The sequence below is a fragment of the Pelophylax lessonae genome (genome assembly GCF_965119305.1).
Source record: "Pelophylax lessonae genome assembly, chromosome: 12".
Lineage (NCBI taxonomy): Eukaryota > Metazoa > Chordata > Amphibia > Anura > Ranidae > Pelophylax > Pelophylax lessonae.
The window spans coordinates 50214266-50233544 of record NC_138779.1 but is presented as its reverse complement, the minus strand read 5'-3'; the positions used below and the strand labels follow the sequence as shown (position 1 = coordinate 50233544).

At 41.4% G+C, this 19279-nt stretch overlaps 1 protein-coding gene across 4 annotated transcripts in view; it reads right to left on the bottom strand.

Moving 5' to 3' along the window:
* The window catches only part of KIRREL3 (kirre like nephrin family adhesion molecule 3), a 1274477-nt gene that overhangs the window by 982796 nt on the left and 272402 nt on the right, over window positions 1-19279 (bottom strand). The window lies entirely within an intron of this gene.

Sequence of the window (19279 nt, the reverse complement as noted above, 5' to 3'; positions counted from 1 at the left end):
GAATATGCGATTGGGTCTAAATCCATATTGTATAACGTGTTAGAAGAATTTAACATAATTGTCTAATTGAAGATTAGCATGGGGGGGGGGGCGGGGGAGAGTTTACTACCGCTTTAAGGTGAAAGTAACGGCTCTTTCACAGGGTCCGCCTCCGTAGGCGGATCCATGCTGCTCAGCGAGGATCGATCCGCTGATCCCCGCTGAGCCGGCGGATGACAGCTCCGTCTCCGCTTGCAGTGCGGAGAGGGAGGTGTCACAGCTCCCGCTGCTCTCTATGGGGGATCAGATGAGAGCGGTCGGATCGGATCGAATGAGACCGCCTGTCCGCTCTCATTCAATCCGATCTGATCCCTGAACGGATGGAAAAATAGGGTTTCCATTCGTCCAGATTTCACGGACAGGAACGGATACGGATGGCAGCGGGTGTCAGCGGAGATGTCTCCGCTGACATCCGCTGCCCCATAGAGCTGCATGGAGGATCCGATCAGATCCGCCTAAAAAACTGACAGGCGGATCTGATCGGATCGCCCGTGTGAAAGAGCCCTAAAAGAAAATAACACATTTTGGGCTGTCCCCAGGATGTGTAGGGATATCTTCCAATGGAGACACTCCTTCTGATGACCCTGGTGACAACCAGGGATTCCTTCCTTTCAAAGGGATTTTCCCTTACTTCTTGTTTTTGCTATGGGACAGGAAATGAAGGGAAATCTCCCCAGTCGAAAATAGATGGCAAAAATAATCTTACAGAGGTCATAACCTTCCCTTACACTATCCAAAATCAGAAAAAAAGCTTTGCTTATAGTTCTACTTCAAGATCACATTTTTGTGCAGTCACTTAGGTGGCCTGGAGCTTTTATCACCTGTCCTTGCAGTTGACAACAGGGGTTATGACAAATTGGGGGAAGCTGCATCGCACCTCATATTTCTTAAATCAGATTAACCTAACTATGTAGTTTACTTAGGAGATAGCAAAGGAAACAAGTACAAGTATAGGAGCTACACTGTACATTTTCCACATGTACCTGGCAGTTTAACATTGCGTCAACAATTTTAGCAATGTAGTGCAAACTGTAATAAGCAAATTGCAGTAACCTATACTCTAAATTCATGGGATCGGATCCGTTAAAATACAACCCCCACCCCAGTAACTTGAATGTTCCACTCAGAGAATATGGCTTAGTTTACACTTGCGGTTGGGGGGGGGGGGGAGTTAAAAACTTGTGGTAGGGTTTTGTTCTTACCTCCCTCCAGCAGCTCTTCCCATGCAGCAAAAGGAAGCCCTATGGAGTATACATTGTGGTGCAGCAAAAATGATCCCTTCAGTCACGTTCAGTACTCACTGCTGAGCGCAACCCCTTCAACTGAACTGGGCATCGCCGCAGCAGTGAGCAGCTGTGTGGTGCTGTGGGCTTTTAGGGGTTAAAATAGGCTGTTCAGAGGAGATGAAAGTGTGAATGCGCCCTAAGTCGTGAATTAAAACCTGCTAGGTCTTTTTGTCTTATTAAGATATATTATTGAAGAAGAACAAAGTTCTTCAGTTTCTTCATGGTTTTGTGTAACAGAAAAATGAAAGGACAGAAAGTACAAAACAGAACAAAGTGACTTACAGTACATGAAAATGTTGAAAGGTGGCCTTCGATCTACTTGTTACAGATATATCTTCTGAAAGCTTCCAGCATAACCATAAAGTGTAGCATTTCAGTATACAATGTAATTATATGAGAAGAGCATTAGAAGATAGGTAATACATACTGTACAATTAAAGTCTGTTTATGTGGGTGGAGAATAACCATTATCTGTGTACTCAGTGTTGCACTGTAGGGATCTTGCCTTAGGCTGGACTGCCCCTAATCTAAAGTTAGTATTTGCAACCTGAGCTTCATTAGGTTTCTCCTAAGCCCAACCTTTTGCCTGCTTCTGAGGAGTTGTCTCTAGTGTGAGAAGATACAGTGTTTGGCTTATGAAGATGTAAAAGATGTATTCTTGACTGACCAGTTACTGAGGGGTGTATCAGTGATGTTGGCTGGAGAAGAGGATAATATTTGAAGAAAGCCTCTGCAAGGGTCCTTGCCTGGAGAGAGCTGCAGGGAGGTCTAGAATTTGACCCCCAGGCCTGGTGCATATTAGCACATTATGTCATAATCGTGCAGGGAACGCAATTAAAGGAAGAAAAAGTTTACTTCCGCTTTCAGCCACCCATGGTAGATCTTACATTTTTGAGAGCAACCTCTGCGTGTATAGGTTACACTTTATTAGTGCAGAAGAGAATTAATTTTACCTACCCAAAGGTGTGTAATGGGAGGATTGGGGAGATAGCCAATGTTGTGACATTGTTTTCCTGGCCAAATACATGATTTTAGTTATTCCTTACTGTAGGTGAAAGTTGTCAAGGGAAAGCTCCAAAATTCGTATGATTTGGCTCATGAGAGCTGTTAAGGTGACCTTCATGGTTAATAATATCAAACACATCCTTTTGGGGTACAATATACTCTATATAATAAGAATAAGTGTCTCTAAACCATTTGTTTTACTTTTCAAAATATTGGAGAAAGCTTAGAATGTTTTGTGTTAATGTTCTGAATATCTTCCTCTCACTTCCTCTTCTAGTGATATGACAGGAATGGAGAGTGAATCCCTATAGGGACAGAAGCAAGAAACAGACTGAGATTCTATTCCCTCCCCTCCTCTATCCAAAACGTAAAATAAAAATGTGCTGTACTTTAGTCTAGAGTCCCATGTTAGGAGATCACTGTTGATCAGTTGCTCTAGAGTAATGCACCTTTGTAATCAGTGGATGCCCTTGCACTGAAAATGAATAAGCCCATGTAGGGCAGATTTCTTTGACAGAACATGTCATTCTTCTAACATTTTGAAATGATTTGCTCTTTTTTGGATGCAAATAATGATTTTCCAATAAAAGATCCAAACATCTGTAAAAATAAACATTTAGCTGTTCAGAAGCAGAAAATGAGAAAGACCAAACTGTGTGCATCTTTCACAGGGTTCTCCAATAATGTATTCCGGGCTATTAATTCAACGTCCCCTGAACACAGCAGTGATAGCGCCTTAGAAATGGCGATCGCAGCCACAACCGGAGGCGGAGGGGGAGAGAGAGTCGCGTTAATAATATATTGAGGCCCCAGCAAAATGCACCTTACCTATAAATTAGACTGACTTCTATCTTTTGCTTTTAGCACAGTTAAATTAGTTCAAGGAAACTAATAAGACTGTCAGCTTGTTAACAAAGGGCTGTTTTGTGGCCGTCTATCTGTGAATTCAAGGCCAAAATGAATGGGCCCGCCATCTGCAAGGAGCAGATAGAGTTCAATGTCACAGCTAACTGCGAACGCTCAGAGGCCAATTGTGGAGCTGTGTTTGTCACCTAAGAGGCAATCTCTGGATATTTACAGTTAAAGGACCTAAAAATGTTCTTGGTTATAAGCACGTATCACTTTTAACCCCTTAGAATATGATACCCTTCCAACACTTCATATCACATTAGTGTAGGTTTCAATCACTTTGTAATTTCCTCCAACTATTTTCCTAATGATGGGTCCAAGGCGATGTTATAAAATATGATATTTAAGACCAATTAAAAACTTTAGTTGTTAGTAACAAGTCTGCATGGAAAACTTCCTGATGTGTCACAATGTTGTACTATTTCCCATATAATATATATATATATATCTATATATAGATATACATATATATATATATATATATATATATATATATATATATATATATACTGTATACACTGTATACACTGTATACAGTATATAGAAAGTTACAAATATTCTATCTATGATCCAATGACACTGTATACGGTATATAGAAGGTTACAAATATTCTATGATCCAATAACACTGTATACGGTATATAGAAGGTTACAAATATTCTATCTATATTCGAATGTGATAATCGTTACATGGTAACCCACCAATCACAAATGTGATTTATGGCACTACTTCACACAACTGACTTTAAACAGATTTCCAGTTCTCCCAGTGACCCAGTGACAGCCAGAGAGTACATAATTGACTCCTACACTGTATCACAGAAGGCAGCACATAATGAAGTTTCCAAATACGATACGAATTACAGATAAGCATTGACAATATATGAGAAACCGTTCTGATGGTAAGGGGAGGCCATTCTGCAGTGCACAGATGACTTCCTTTAAAGGCAGTGCAGGAGGCATATTTTCAACACTCCTTTGCATTCTGATTGGGTTTTGCAATAAAGACACTAAAAAAATTTAATATCAGCCACTCACATTACAGTTATTTAAGTTTTCTTATGTTTTCATCATCAGATATTGTCATATAATGTTGTGATTGTAAGATGACCCTGTACACAAACACATTGGTGCCCTTTATCTGCACGCCTGTCAGATTAGGTGAGTGGTTATGTCTGTACAGCCACTGCATCCTAATAGACTTCTATGGGCTGCCTGCACGCAGCAATTGGAGGTTAGAGACGCTGGAAAAAAACAGCCTGTTTACTGTATACAGGTCTTAGCATCCATGTGAAAAGGCCTTAATGGTCATTTTGATAAAATAATAACTTCTAACTGCAATTCTCTATTGGTCTACCAACCTCCTCAGTTCACTCCAATTTCCCGCTGCTGCATCTATTAGATGTAGACAATGGACAGAACGATCTGGAGGTACACATCTGCCAGATATGCTGAGGGAAAATCCCAATAATAACACAGGCCACAATCATGGTGTCCCAGTTATTCACGCCTATTGCGATAAGTATATAGTTACACTATAACAATGTGTATTCATGTGGAATTCAGCCAAGACTACTTGTCTTATGGTGCAACATCAAGGAAAATCATTGGCGCACACATTGGACACTTCTTTAAGAGAGCGACAACTATATGTGTTGTAATGGGGTACTTATGTAGTGTCGGAAACACATAATTGGTCAAAGGTATTTACATACATTAGGGAAGCTGGGCAGCATAACTAATACTAAATACTAAAAATGGAGAATACTAAAAATGGAAAGTCAAACCCTCCCTAAAAAAAAAAGCCAGGTACAGGATAATCTTTCACATATGAGACCAGGTTGTCATGGTTATAAAACATTTAGACATTCTTCAGACGTTCAGACCTGGGTGAGCGAGGTGCTGACGTCACCGCAAGTGATGAGGGTAGGGAATTTTCACGGAACATTGTGTCCCATTGAGGAGATTTACCTTAATTTCCTGTCCCATAGCTGAAACAGGAAGTGAAAGGAAATCCCTGCAAATAAAAGGGAACCTATTGGAGGTCCCCAGAACTAAGATCACCAGAACTAGTGTCCCCATTGGAAGATTTTCCTTCTATTACTGTTCGGGGAACAACCCAAAATTTCGGATTTTCTTTTACCTTTACTTTCAGTGATAATGGTAAACAGGACAAATAAAGAAAGTGAATCTCCCACAGATAACAATAAAAACCTAACAGCTGTTCTAAGGGGGTTGGTGAAATTCTCGCACTGTCTCTATTATATACCTGGTTATCTCCTTTAATGCTGCAGGTACTATTATTGGTAACCTACACAATACAGATACTTATAGTTGGGGGGAGTACCGCGCTTTAAAGGTGTCTAGTGTAAAATAAATTAAATCATATAAATATATATGTGAAAAAGTGCCTTAGTGCTTCTCAATATAATATTCACAAAAATGTGCATCACAGTATACAAAATAAATAAAATCCAATCAAATATAAATCCTCCAATCCATAAACCATTAGGTGGTAAAACCTGCTGAATAAATATTTCTTAAAACAACAGTACTGATATAATATAAAGTGACAAAAATTATAAACTTCTTAATACGTGACCATCTAATAAAATTATTATTGTGCTCTTAGATAGATGCTTTCAATATAAAGTGCTAAAGTGTCCTTTGAAATAAATATATGAATAAATGGTGATCAGCCATAAGTCTTCTTATCCAAAATTCACATGCAGGTGCTCTTTTGTGCGGTGCCCACTAGGTGTCCTAAGCGCTCACCTCAATGCTCTTTTAAAAAAGCCTTATGTTTTATTCCTCAGCGTACTGCTCCTTCCTCCTTATTGACGTATGGGTACCATAATAAGTTATCGATATTCCTCCCTTATATATGCAGCAATGTGCCTGGAGATATCTGCGGACCTTTGCGTCTCCAAAAAACAAAAGCGGGCCAAAATAGTGAAGTATGTCCCGTATATTTTATTAAATAAATAAGAGTAACACTCACATTGTTAATCGTCTTGTTCAGAGCATAAGAAACAAATCCTTGCCGATACGTCACTTCCGGTTGGCTATCCTACGTGTTACGCTGCGTACCCACGCAGCTTCTTCCAGGGATGATTTAATTTATTTTACACTAGACACCTTTAAAGCGCGGTACTCCCCCCAACTATAACTAACAGCTGTTCTAATCCCTCTCCACTCGATACTCAATAATAAAGTCTTGTTTTTTTGTTTTTTTTAATAACAAACGTGTCATACTTGCCTCCCCTGTGCAGTGGTTTTGCACAAAGCAGCCCAAATCCTCCTCTTCTTAGGACCCATGCAAGCGCTCCTGGCTCCGCCCTCCTGCCCGGTGCCCCCACACCAAGCAGCTTGCTGTGGGGGCACCCTCTGGACCCGTGGCTCTGTGTTTCCATTTACACACGGAGCCATGGCTCAGCCCCGCACCCTCTGTCTCCTGATTGGCTTATTGACTGTGATTGACAGCAGCGAGAGCCAATGGCTTCCACTGCTGCCAAAAGCCAAACAGGAGTGTGAGTCCCCGGAGAGGCAAGGCTCTCCTGCACATCCTGGATCGAGAGGGGGCTCTGGTAAATATTAGCAGCGCTGCTGCACATAAAAGTTTTTTTACCTTTGTGCATAGAATGCATTAGTGTAAAGGCCCTTGTGCCTTTACAACCACTTTAACAAAAAGTTTTGCCTTTAGTTATACTGTAATGTTCCAGTTCCAGGTCTTTATTACATCTCACTGACATCACAGTACTCCCCTTACAATGTCTTTATCGCTTTTTTTGTCAGAAGGACTGGGCTATCTTTCTTTGGGCATAATCCAAGTCATTATCTATATCCTGGACTGAAATTGCAGCTTGGAAATGACAGTCATATAAATGCTGGCGCCTGTAAAATTCTTGACTGTGTACTCAATTGTATGAGACATATCAGCCCCTGCTGCAGACTCTCATCTTGTAACTTGCTACTAATGTTACAAACTTGCAATCTGATTACTGGAGACTGAGAAAGCGCTTGCTCCTGCCTGCAACAGACCGATGACTTCATCTCAGCCTAGGCAAAGCCACTGCTTCTCAAGGACGGCTTTTTAATGATAAAGGAAAGGTTGAGCTTTTCATGTTAGTGGTGTATATTGTGACATGTCAGCAATTCATTCATGCAGACTTGTTACTGACAGGTCCACTTTAATGCATATTTCTAGGCCTTATCGATCGGCAGGATTATCTAAAAGATTGTCCCTGACCTTCTCCGTGTCCTTGTCATTTGTTGTTCTGCCTGTTCCCACTGCTATAATGCACAGGCTCCTAGACTTATGTAAAATCCTTTCTTAGTGTTTTACAGGGTTTGAATTGGCTCAGCAATTATATTCCTTGATTCCCGTGCTCATCCTGAGGAGAGATAAACACAGCCAGGCATCCACATTTAGATACAGAGAATAAGATCTGCTACAAGATGAGAGCTTGTTCGATCAATCAGTGCTGTTTATTGACAAGGAGTGGGCCCAGACACAGCAACGAGATGGATAGATACACTGCCTAACAGAATGTCCTCATGAAACCATTTGAACACTACGCAGCTGGATGTTCACATCCGTCTCGATCTGCAACATTCTATAATACCGTGGTGCTTTCAGCTTGATTTAAAGCTCAGCTCCAGCCTGCCCTTCAGTCTCACTCCCCTCCTGTACTGAAATAGCTTACTCTGATTTCACTGCACACTGTAAGCTTCTCACGATGTACATTAGAAGCTGCAGCAAGTCCGACAGGGCCTGCCTCATTTCCTGGCTTGTGGGCCTCCGAAAGCTTCTAACACTTTAACTCACTGTATTTCAGCTCTTTGGAGGCTAAGCATTGCATGTAGACATTACTTAGGGCAGTATGCACACAGGTTTTTGTAGCCTAGGTATCCCCCACACCTGCAGATTGACATCCATGATCCACCCATCAAGGCATTTTGGTATTTGCATAACCCCTCTACCGAGCCAGCCCACTGCTCATCTTCAGAGGGGTACTGAGGCAGCATGCTGTGATGTATACAGGGAGCTCTGTACAACAGCCTTCTGGCTCCTCCCACCAGCCATGATCTGCCTGCATGGCACAGCAAAGCATGGAGGCCCAGTGATGACATCCCCAGGGGTTAAATAAGATACGTAATTAAAATAAAAAGGCTTTATTTAAACATGTTTAGCAGGTATATGAGGTGGGTAAGGAAGAAACCGGGAAAATATAGGCAGATAAAACTTTAGCTTTACAGTGGACCCCCAGACAGACAGTTAAATACAGATCTGGTGTACATGCAGACTTTTTCCCCTGCCTAAATATTTGAAATAACGTTAAAGAGATTGTAAAGTCTATTTTAGATTTTATATTTACCTGCTCTGTGTAGTTGGTTTTGCACAGGGCAGCCTGGATCTTCCTCTTCTCTGGTCCCTCTTTGGCTCTCCTGGCCCCTCCCTCCCTTTGAGTGACCCCACAGCAAGCACCTTGCTATATGGGGGCACCCGCGCCAAGTCACAGCTTTGTGTATCCATTCAGATTGACATCAGCGGGAGCCAATGGTGCTGCTGCTGTGTCTTAGCCAAGAGGAGGGGAGTCCTGGATGACTGAGACAGTTGCGGACATCGCTGGATCGAGAGGGGACTCAGGTAAGCATTGGGGGGGGGGGCTGCTGTTTTTTTTTTTAATGCATAAAAAGATAACAAACCTTCTGACTTTACAACAACCTTAGGCTGCTTTTGTGAGCCACACATTTAGAGCCAAAGAGTGACACTGCTGGTCAGAGAACAAAGCTGCCTGTGTGTGTGTGTGTGTGTTCATTGGACTATGGCTCAGTTTTGGCACACTTCTGAGGAGCTGCTTTCCTCCTGAAAGGTGCCTAAAGACTTTCCTCTCCAGCCTCTAATGCATGAAACATGTTAGATTGACAAGAAATGCTTAAAGGGTAACGCCACTTTCATAGGGAAAAGTAAATAACAAATAAAGAAAAAATAATGTAGCGTATACAAGTGTGACTTGTATTTGTAATTGAATGTTATTAAAAATTAACTTTCTTTTTCAATCTTCAGCCACTGTCATTTTCTGAAAATGCAATGCAATATGGCTACCTGGAGGTGTTCTGTGCACAGAATGTGTACTGATCACATCTCAGAGACATCATTTTCTGCTTGTGTGATTGGCTCACTGATTTTCCCAGAAGTCTGCACCAAGATACAAGTCAGATTTTAGGCATACCCTGCAATAAAAATGTCATTTTTGGTGAGATACTCCCAATAGGAAATCATGTCTACAGATGCGCAGACCCTGGAATTTCCCTCTTTAGAGCCCTGCAGGTGCAGCAGCTGGTTGATAATTAAGAAACCACTGCCATTTGATTCACTTACCACATGGACACAAACAAACACACAGGGATTTCTTTAGAACAACAAAAGGTAGGAATTTGCAACAAAGTTTATTAAAATCCCTGCAATGTACACAGATCACTGAGAGGGGATATTTTTTTCTTAACAAAAGTGGAGTTACGCTTGAATACAATTGAGCCTAATTGGCTTACATTACTAGCATTCCACTCTTGGCCCCTTTTGTGTTGTACTGGGGATTATGGGATGTTGAAGTGGATCACTAACTAACTTTACAGATCTGCACTAATAAATTCCTGTCTTGTCACAAAATACAGTAACAGGATCGTTTTTCAGAAAAGCTCCACTTTGTATCATCAAAATACAATCCCTAAGCTCCAGTTGGTGGCCTTGCCTAGGCTGAGATGATGTCATCAGTCTGCTTGCAAGAGGATTTCCTCAGTCTCCTTTCCCCCAGTGATCACACTGCAACATTGTAACTTTGTAGCAAGTCACAAGGAGAAAGGCTGCATTAACGGTGGCAGATTTTGCTTCCCAGGGGGTTAAAGAAAATAATTTCTGACCCCTGAAAGGCAGTTGGATTAATTCCCTGGATCAAAACTTTCCTATAAGTAAATATTTGAGAAATGGATCTCCAACATCGATTAAATGAAAGCTTTAGAGATGGTCAGTGTCTCTGCTCTCTGTAAATATTAGTGAAGGCTGACGCCTGTACGCCCACCAGACCTGTTTCCAGGGACCGAGCTCTGATTTCACAGTGAGCCTGCGTCGTCCACCGCCGCCGAGAAGCCGCCAATCAATTGTTTGATCAGCCAGGCATCTCCAGTGACAGCGCGCTGATTATTATTGAATTACTGATACAATTTATTCTATTCTCAGCCTCTATTAGAGAGCTTGTAAATTCACGTTAATCAAAGAAAACAAATAATCCCTTGTAGCTTAGATTTTCCGCACGCTTCGGAGCGTCGGCTGGGAACTCCAATGCCTGTGCGGCGTTCAAGGTGGAAGTCATCCCCTTGTTATCGGACAGCTGTCTGTGCGTCAGATGTGAATCGTGTCTAATGGAGGTAAGTGAGGGTGTAACTAAAGAGTAGAGGACACGTTGTGCTCTGGAAATGTTTGAGGATTATTCACAACAAATAAAAGTTGTGGAGCAAATCTGCTAATATAAAGTGAAACTCTAGCCCAAACATTTTATCCCCCCTTGCTTATAAAGAAACGTCAGGTTACAACATTTCTTATTGCTTTCCGTGACCCCGTTTGGGAGATCAATCCTCACTAAGATTATAAATGCTTTGGTTGTTGCTGGAACAGAAAGACTATTCCATTATACAGTAGGCACCTACATGATCTTTTTTTTAGCTCTGATGAAGGGGGAGTGCTGAGCACCCCAAAATGCATTGCCTGTTGCAAAATAAAATCTTTAAAAGCACTATAAAAGCTGGTGTGGGGCTCCCATCCTTTCAAAACTTTAATAAACTCCTCTGGGAGGGGCCAGTAGGACCCCACAGTTGCTGCCAAGCAGTCTTTAGTACTGCAAAGCACTCATTTTGATAAAGAAAAGAAGGGTTACCACATTTCTTATTGTTGTCTGTATCCCCATTAGGGAGATCAATCCTCAGTATGACTATACACATCAAATTTTATGGTTGTCCCTGTAACAGAAAGATTAGGAGAGATGGGAAATCTGCCAATGGCGACACTTGTTCCAAGATGGGATTCCCCTTAATTTTGGAGAGATTTCCACTCACCTCCTGGTGTGTCCCTGAGACAGGAAATGTAGCAAAATCCTCCCAGAGGGGACACAGGTAGCAATAAAACCTGAAACGCACACTGGAGGCACTGGATTCAACTTATTAATAGTTTATGGTTGAACAGTATCAATTGAATTAATACGGGTTGCAGTAACTCTGGTCAGGCTTTTCTCAGCAGGGCATCCTTTAACTAGGGGACCCAAAGTTTAGGATGCTTATGTAAAAAAGTAAATTGAGAACACCAGACCAAAGAACTAAGAGTCCAAAATATTTTAATATCAGTGTTCATTCATAGCATAAAAATGTCAACGCGTTTCAAAGATTCAAAAATCTCTCTCTTTATCAGGTCGCAGATATTGTATATTATTGGGACTCAGAATGGCAAAGTCACCAGGGAGAATTGCTTATTGGGTGATACATTAAATATTTCCAGGACTGAAGTGACAGCAAAACCCTTTGTGTATCATCACTTTCCTGTCCAATTTAATACTAAATGTCAGGATGGTGAAAATATTTTCACTTTGTAAATGGCTGAAAAGCCTTGGAGGTGTCCATGATGCATAGCTGTTAATGTTCAAATTTTGTCCTAACTGTAGTCAGAGCAGAACGTTGTATCTATCTGAATCTTCTATTGTCAGCCAAAAGATGGATCTCCATAGCAACAAGCCAGTGGTGAGCACTTCTCAGTGGGGACAATGGATACTTTGGTGAGTCTCTACAAGCCTCAGAAAATGAAATTAGTGAAGGATACTCTTTGAACTGCTCATTATTTTATCAGGTTACCTTGCAATTTATGATATTAAATACAGGAGGAATTGCACTGAACTAAGATATTGCACACCAAAAAAAAAAAAAAAAAAATCAAATCCAGGTAATACAATGAATAGATGATTTTTTTTTTGTAAATCTGAACTCTGGGATAAGCAGACAGTGTATACATACAAAAGTTTTATATATTTTTGCTTAAATCACAGTGTGATTATGTCTTTCTTCCAGATCTGTGCAGGAAAAAATGTTCCTCTATGCAGGAGCTTCCTGTAATACTCCGCTCCCTGCTACTCTCTCTCCTTGTGCAGGGTGAATGGTCTTGTCTCCGCCCCCTCCTGTAGTTTTCTGCAGGCAGCTTGTAGTGTGGATCCCTCCCACAGCTCTGCTCTCTGCACAGGCTTTGTAGAGCGCAGTGATGATTTTATTGATACAAGGTGATATCTAGGACTGCAAAGACATTTGGTGCACACAAAGTGGATTTATATTCTTCGTGGGTGCAGGGGAATATTTGGCAAATTAAAGATTTTGTACCCAGAGTTTTCCTTTAAAATCTACTAAAGCATTGCAAAGTTAAAATGATTGTTAACAATCACCTTTAGCCCTGGTTCACATTAGTGCGGTTGCGGAGATCGCATGTAATTCGGAGCGCACTGCTCCTAAATTACATGCAATCTCATGTGCGGTGCAAATTTCAGCCATACACTTTGTATGGCTGAATTCGCACTGCATCCGCACTAAACTCGCACATGAGGCTTTTTTTTATCCGCAGCAGAATCGGATTGCATAGTGGTTCACACTAGTGCTATCCGATTCTGTGCGAACTTGCAGATCGCACTGCGATATGCGATTGCAACTGGGGGTGTCGTTAACTTTTAATTGACGGTGAGACAATTTCAGGCCAATTGGTCGATCTGGAACGATTATTTTCCCAAACATAGCATGAGCTGAGCCCAACTATAAGTGGGCGGCGGTTGCGGGGTGGGCAGGGCGGAGGGAAGCTGGACTCAACACGGGGGGTGGCAGCAAGTTCCCGGGACGGGGCACCCCTATCGAGCCATACAAAAATTACTACTTAAGGATAAAGTGTAGAAATGGGTCGCATGTCCCTCCGCCCTCTCCTTTCTCCTCCTGATCAGGTATTGTGGTAGCATACATTCAGATGTTGGCTAACGAGTTCGTTTACTACAATTATCCCCACAAATGTTTCCAGTAAGGGGCGGTAGGCCTCATATGTGTGTTTTCTAGATGGCATTATATATTACTTGTTTGTTTGATGACATTGCAATTCTTTCTTCTTTTTTTTTGTTTTCTCTATTGAATGCAAAGTTGTGATATGTACATTGCTTTGTTTCATCGTACATGTATGTTATTCCTGTGTTTTATTTTATTATCTGAAAACCAAATAAAAAGATTTAAAAAAAAAACTTTTAATTGACGGTGTATTGCATATGGCAGGGTGAACTGCCAGAGGTGCAGGTGCAATGCGGGATCACGCTGCATATTCGCAGCGTTCCCGCATCGCACAAATGTGAACCGGCACTGAAAAACAACCCATTCAGTTTAAAATAAAGATGAAACATTTGTGTACACTGGTCATCCCAGTGAAAGGCTGTGTGTGTGGGGGAGGGGGGGGGTAGGCCGATGTCAGAGGGGGATCTTGGTCCCTCCCACTGTTGCCCGTAGATGGAGCTGCCAGGAGTCACATGACCAGCCAGAAGACATTTGAAAAAAAGGTATTTAGAGGCTTAATTTCCAACAAACACAGTGTGTTATGGCTGTGTGTTATGGCTGGATAAAAGAGAGATGCTGGCAGTGACATTTTTTTAAAGGTTACAAACACTTTAATACATATTTACAGAGTTCCATTACAGTGTCCTGGTGTCCATTATTAAATACTAATTGGATAGGTGTACACATTTGTTAGCCATGTGCCATATTGCTGCCATCAGGCCTTGGCACAGGCCGGGCTGGAGAGAATCAGAATGTTTGGTGATTTATATGTCCCATTACTAAGCATAGCATTATAAGAGCAGCATATTTTAGAATAATTTAACATGCAGCGGTGCTGACAGAATGGAGTCACTGGGTCCACTAAGATCACATGGCCCCAGGCTCCTGTTCAGCTCCATTACAGCTCTAGTCAGTCAGCATTTTCCTAAGTGGTGCTATAGGCACATTTTCACTGTCACACCGCTTACACTTACACCTCAACAACTGCAAGGTTTGGGGCGAGAGAGAAAGAGGGACAGCGTACCCAAAGACAGAAGAGAGAGATTCAGATCTACTTGCACAGAAATATCCTCCATAATATGGAATTCGTCATGGAAATGCCAACCTCTAATGAGATATTTGAGGATTTGGTTTGCCATCAATAGTAATTCCCTTAATATCTCGATGTGGAATGCTCTGTGCTTTGTGAATTGCTGATTAGGCAGGGCTCTCTTGCAGGTGACAAGAATATAGAAGACGTTACACATTCAGCTATATTCAGTAGGATACTTTAACACTTTCATCGGATGTGAAAGAGATAAAATATTCTGTCTTAAAGTTCATCTCTTAACAAATATGTATTTTTTGGATAATTGGCTCCCCTTTAGCATGGAAAGGCAGCATTTTTTTATTTTTACCTACCTTCTCCTAGACTATATGAATTCTTCTTCTTTGACCAATGACACCATATTGGGGACCCATCATTCTTCTTTCTGATGGAGCTGGGAGGAGGGATTGAAGAGGGTGTCTTGGGTCACTTCAACCAAGCTTAGGATGCCATAAGTAATGATACTTGCTCATAGGAAATGTAGGCAGTGTAGAAGGCCTAAGCCAGTGATTGCCAACTTATGAACTACAGTGGGCCTCAAATGCAGCACCTGACATCACCAAAGGGCCGCACATAATATGTAATGCTTGAGAGGACTGTCAGAAGCTGCAGAATACCCAAGCAGTGCCTGCATCTGATAGACAGCATTTTTCCAATAGACTCCTTTGACAGAAGTCAATTAAACTATCAACTTTTGTTGAGGGGATCAGTGTCGACGGGGCCATACACTGCCAGCAAGAATTTCCCAAAATTCAAGTAGTGTATGGCCAGCTTAAGCCCTTGTGGCAACAGCGTGCTAAGCAGGGTGACAAGGCTACTCCAAAATAACTGCAGGGCATTGAGAGCTGTCATTCTACAGGAGGAACGGGGGAGCAACTGGCAGCGTCACCAGACATTTACATATTTTATATGTGATTCATTTAAAATATGTTCAGTATAATATGACTTATTTTCAAGTGTTGATTGAATGTTGGTTGTAGTTGTTCCTTAAATAACTACAGTTGTGCAGGATTACCTAAAAAAGTATGCAAAAACTATATAAAGGGGGCCGATAAAATCTTGCGTAAGTTAGCCTATGTAGTTATACTAAATAGACAGAATATTCAAACTCTTTTCTAAGTTTTAATCTAATAAACGTTTGTTATTGCCAGCTCTCTGTACAAGGCAGGTTTACCCCGCTACTTGCTCTTATTGCAGTCATTGTCTGTGAGTATAAGATGGTAAAATACACCTAAAGCCAGTAAAAAGAGTTATCTACCGGGATCTTAGGTTAGCCAAGGATTTAGTATTCAATAGTTTTTTATTGAGTTTAAACAAAGCAGTACTAGTACAAAACATAAAAGAAAAAGTACAGAAAATGTAGAAAATACAGCAAAAAAAAGGGGGGTGGCATACAGAAAAGTACCGCGCAGCAAAACAGTACATATCAAAACATGACGTATAACAGCATTGGCGACTAAGAAGTCGAGTACTGAAAGGTGAACAGTAAATACAACAAGTCCCAAGACTGATTCCCATCGAAAGGAGGTACATCAAGAGCCCAGAGGACTCACCAAGCCCATTAACAGACCGGCCAGCAGGGGGCCCCACCCCGTCCCAGACACCCCGAATGTTAGCCCAGGATTTATATGACTGACAGAACCATTACTGCACCTCACACTTGATGTCACAAAGCAGGAGGATGAATAATAGAAATAAGATTTAGTATACTATGCTGATTAAGATTAGTGTAATTTTTAAATGTCTTAATAAACATTTTAAACCCATATAAGGGAGCTCTTTTAGCTGAGAAAGGATTTGTATTTGTGTCTATCCATGCCTGGGATATGCACCACCTCACAGCCCAGCCAGATTTGTGACCTGACATTTTTTTCTACTGCAGTTAGATAATACGATGTGGTCACCTCTCCACCCCCAGCCTGTGATTGGACATCTCACGCCCTTGCCCAGCTTATGCAAAAGGGATGTGCTGCTAGGGGCGCACTATGTTGAAAATCTATTTCTTTTTATTGCATTAAAAAAACAAAGTAAAACCTATTAAAATTTATTTGAGGTAATAAAACATTCAGCTTGGAGAAAATGTTTTGCAGTTTTCTTGCCTGAATTCTCTCCTGCTCAGCTGTGCATGTCTGTCTGAAAGCGCTAGATTTAATACATCATTCCTCTCCCGTTATGACGGGACATAATCCTCGTTACCTTAAAATAAAAATCAAATTAAATAAAAAAAGACACCTTTCCCATTTTCCTTTCGTTTCCCGACAGAAATCTGTCTCTGTGAAATGATGTATATAGCAGGCTGCATGTCAGTGGGGGTGGAAAATCAGGCCTCAGCTTTATTCTGTGCTCTGATGGCCCCGAGCACCAACTGCAATCGGCCTTTTAAATGTTAATCAAGTCATTTGCAAAACATGCATTTTGACGACAAAGAAAAAGACATCCAAGCTTTGTACAAACTAAGTGGCTCTTTTCAATTTAGAAGCTAGTGCCTCACCCTCAAACCTGTTGTCCTGGTTATTGATGTTTTAATGAGCTCAGACGCCGTTTCTTTTCCCTAGCTGCTAATAACCCTCCATGTTTTCACACCCGCTAGCGCTAATATTTGTACTTCTCTGGCTTTGGCGACAAACAAAGATGTTCATGTTGTTCATTCTGCCATATTTACCACCTGTGAGCTTATTCTGTTTTATGGCTCTGGCAAATTCCGAAGTACTCAACAGATAAAATGGTAGCTTTCACATCAGTCTCTGCACCAGAGGAGCTTACACCCTATTGTCCCACAACAGTCACACCATAGGTGTGCGCAGCATATCGCATTAGGGTGTGCACCCCAAAGCTCAAACACACATGCCTTTCTCTGCAGCCTCAGCTGCACTGGACAGCGAATGAATGGGAAGTGCTGAGCGGCTTCCTTTTCATTCACAAACTGAAGCATGGTCAACAAATTTTACTATGCTTCAGTTATGAATGAACACACTGAGTGAGTGTGAGTGAGAGATTTACTAGCCCCTTTACCCACTCTCCATTTTGGGAGCCCAACACAGGGGGAAGCTCAGGCAATAGGGGGAATCGGCCCCACCCCAGTTAGGGTGTGCCCGGCCCCAGGCACACCTGGAACACCCCCTGCGCACGCCTATGAGTCACACATTATTTTACATTTATATAGCTCTGATATATTCCACAGTGCTGTACAAAGAACACTGAGCCAGTCACATCAATCTCTGTGACAGAGGAGCTTATACCCAAATGTCCCCTAGTCACACACTTTAATTATCGTGCATTTACATACTGTAGCTCTGACATATACTGCAGTGCTGCACAGAGAACGCTGAGTCAGTACCACCAGTCCCTGAACCAGATGAGCTTACAATCTAATGTTCCACCACAGTCAAACAACTATTATTATACATTTATATAGCTCTGATGTATTCTGCAGTGCTTTATAGAGAACTCTGAGCCTGTCGTATCGATCTCTGCACCAAGGGAGCTTACACTCTTTACTAATGTTTCCATACGTGGGAAGTGGAAAGAAGGCTAAGCAACTCATCTATGCATGAAAACACAGGAACTGGGGCACAGAAAAATGACAGCAGGCACTAGGCTGATGAATTAAAATGTGAAATATTTGGTTGTTGCAGGAGACAGTTTGTTAGCAAAGGTCTGGGGAACAGTATAATAATGAGTGTCACCGTGGTAACTGTGGAGCATGGTGGAGGTTCCTTGTAAGTTTGGGGTTGAATTTCTGCAAATGGAGTTGGAGATTTGGTCAGGATCAACGTGTCCTCAATACTGACACTTATTCATCATGCCATACCATCAGGGAGGTGTGTGACTGGCCTCAAATGTATTCTGCAGCAGGACAACGACCCAAACATACAGCCAAAGTCATTAAAAAGTATCTTCATCCTAAAGAAGAAGAAGAAGAAGTCCTGGAAGGGATGGTTTGGCCCCCACAGAGTTCTGATCTCAACATCATGGAGTTTGTCTGGGATTAGCCAGAAGGATTTGAGGCAGCCAACATCCACAGAAGATCTATGGTTACTTCTCCAAGGTGCTTGGAACAACCTACCTGCCGAGTTCCTTCAAAAACTGTGAACAAGTGTACCTAGACGTGTACCTGCAGTTTTGAATGCCAAAGGCGGTCACACCAATTATTGATTTGGATTTCACTTCTGTTCATTTACTTTCCATTTTGGTAATTGATAAAAATAAACTATTAACATTTCTATTTCTGAAAGAATTCTTAATTTTCAGCATTTTTCACACCTGCCAAAAACTTTTGCACAGTGATATATATATATACTGTATATATATTATATTCATTATATAGTTCTATAAAACACTACAAATATTTTTCCAGTTAAAATATTTCCTGTAACTGTGACTTGTGAAGTCCTCATAGGGTTGAGGAGTTATTAATCCGGTCCTTGACATTGCTAACAGGACAAAAGCATCAGAAAGATGACACAATAAATTGTGTGGTGCGGGTGATCTTTGTTCTTGTTTTCTGTTCACATCTTGTAATATTGATAATAGGAAGAAACCATTTTGTTCCTGGCCTCTAATAACATTATCTGTGAAGCCATCTCCTCCATTACAATGGGATAAATTATACGGGCACGCGCTTATCATTGTGCCGGTTACAATGTTTTGGCGGGAAATCCATAATGCAATATTTTAGAGCGAGTCCATTAAACGGCACATAAGTCATAGGTGAAGCATCGTTATCTGGGATTTTATAGCCGGCTATTAAGCACCATAATGGCCTCTGCATCTGTACATGTCTTCTTTAAATGCGAGCCTATTAAAAGTCATGACAATGCCATATAACAAGACCTCCATCA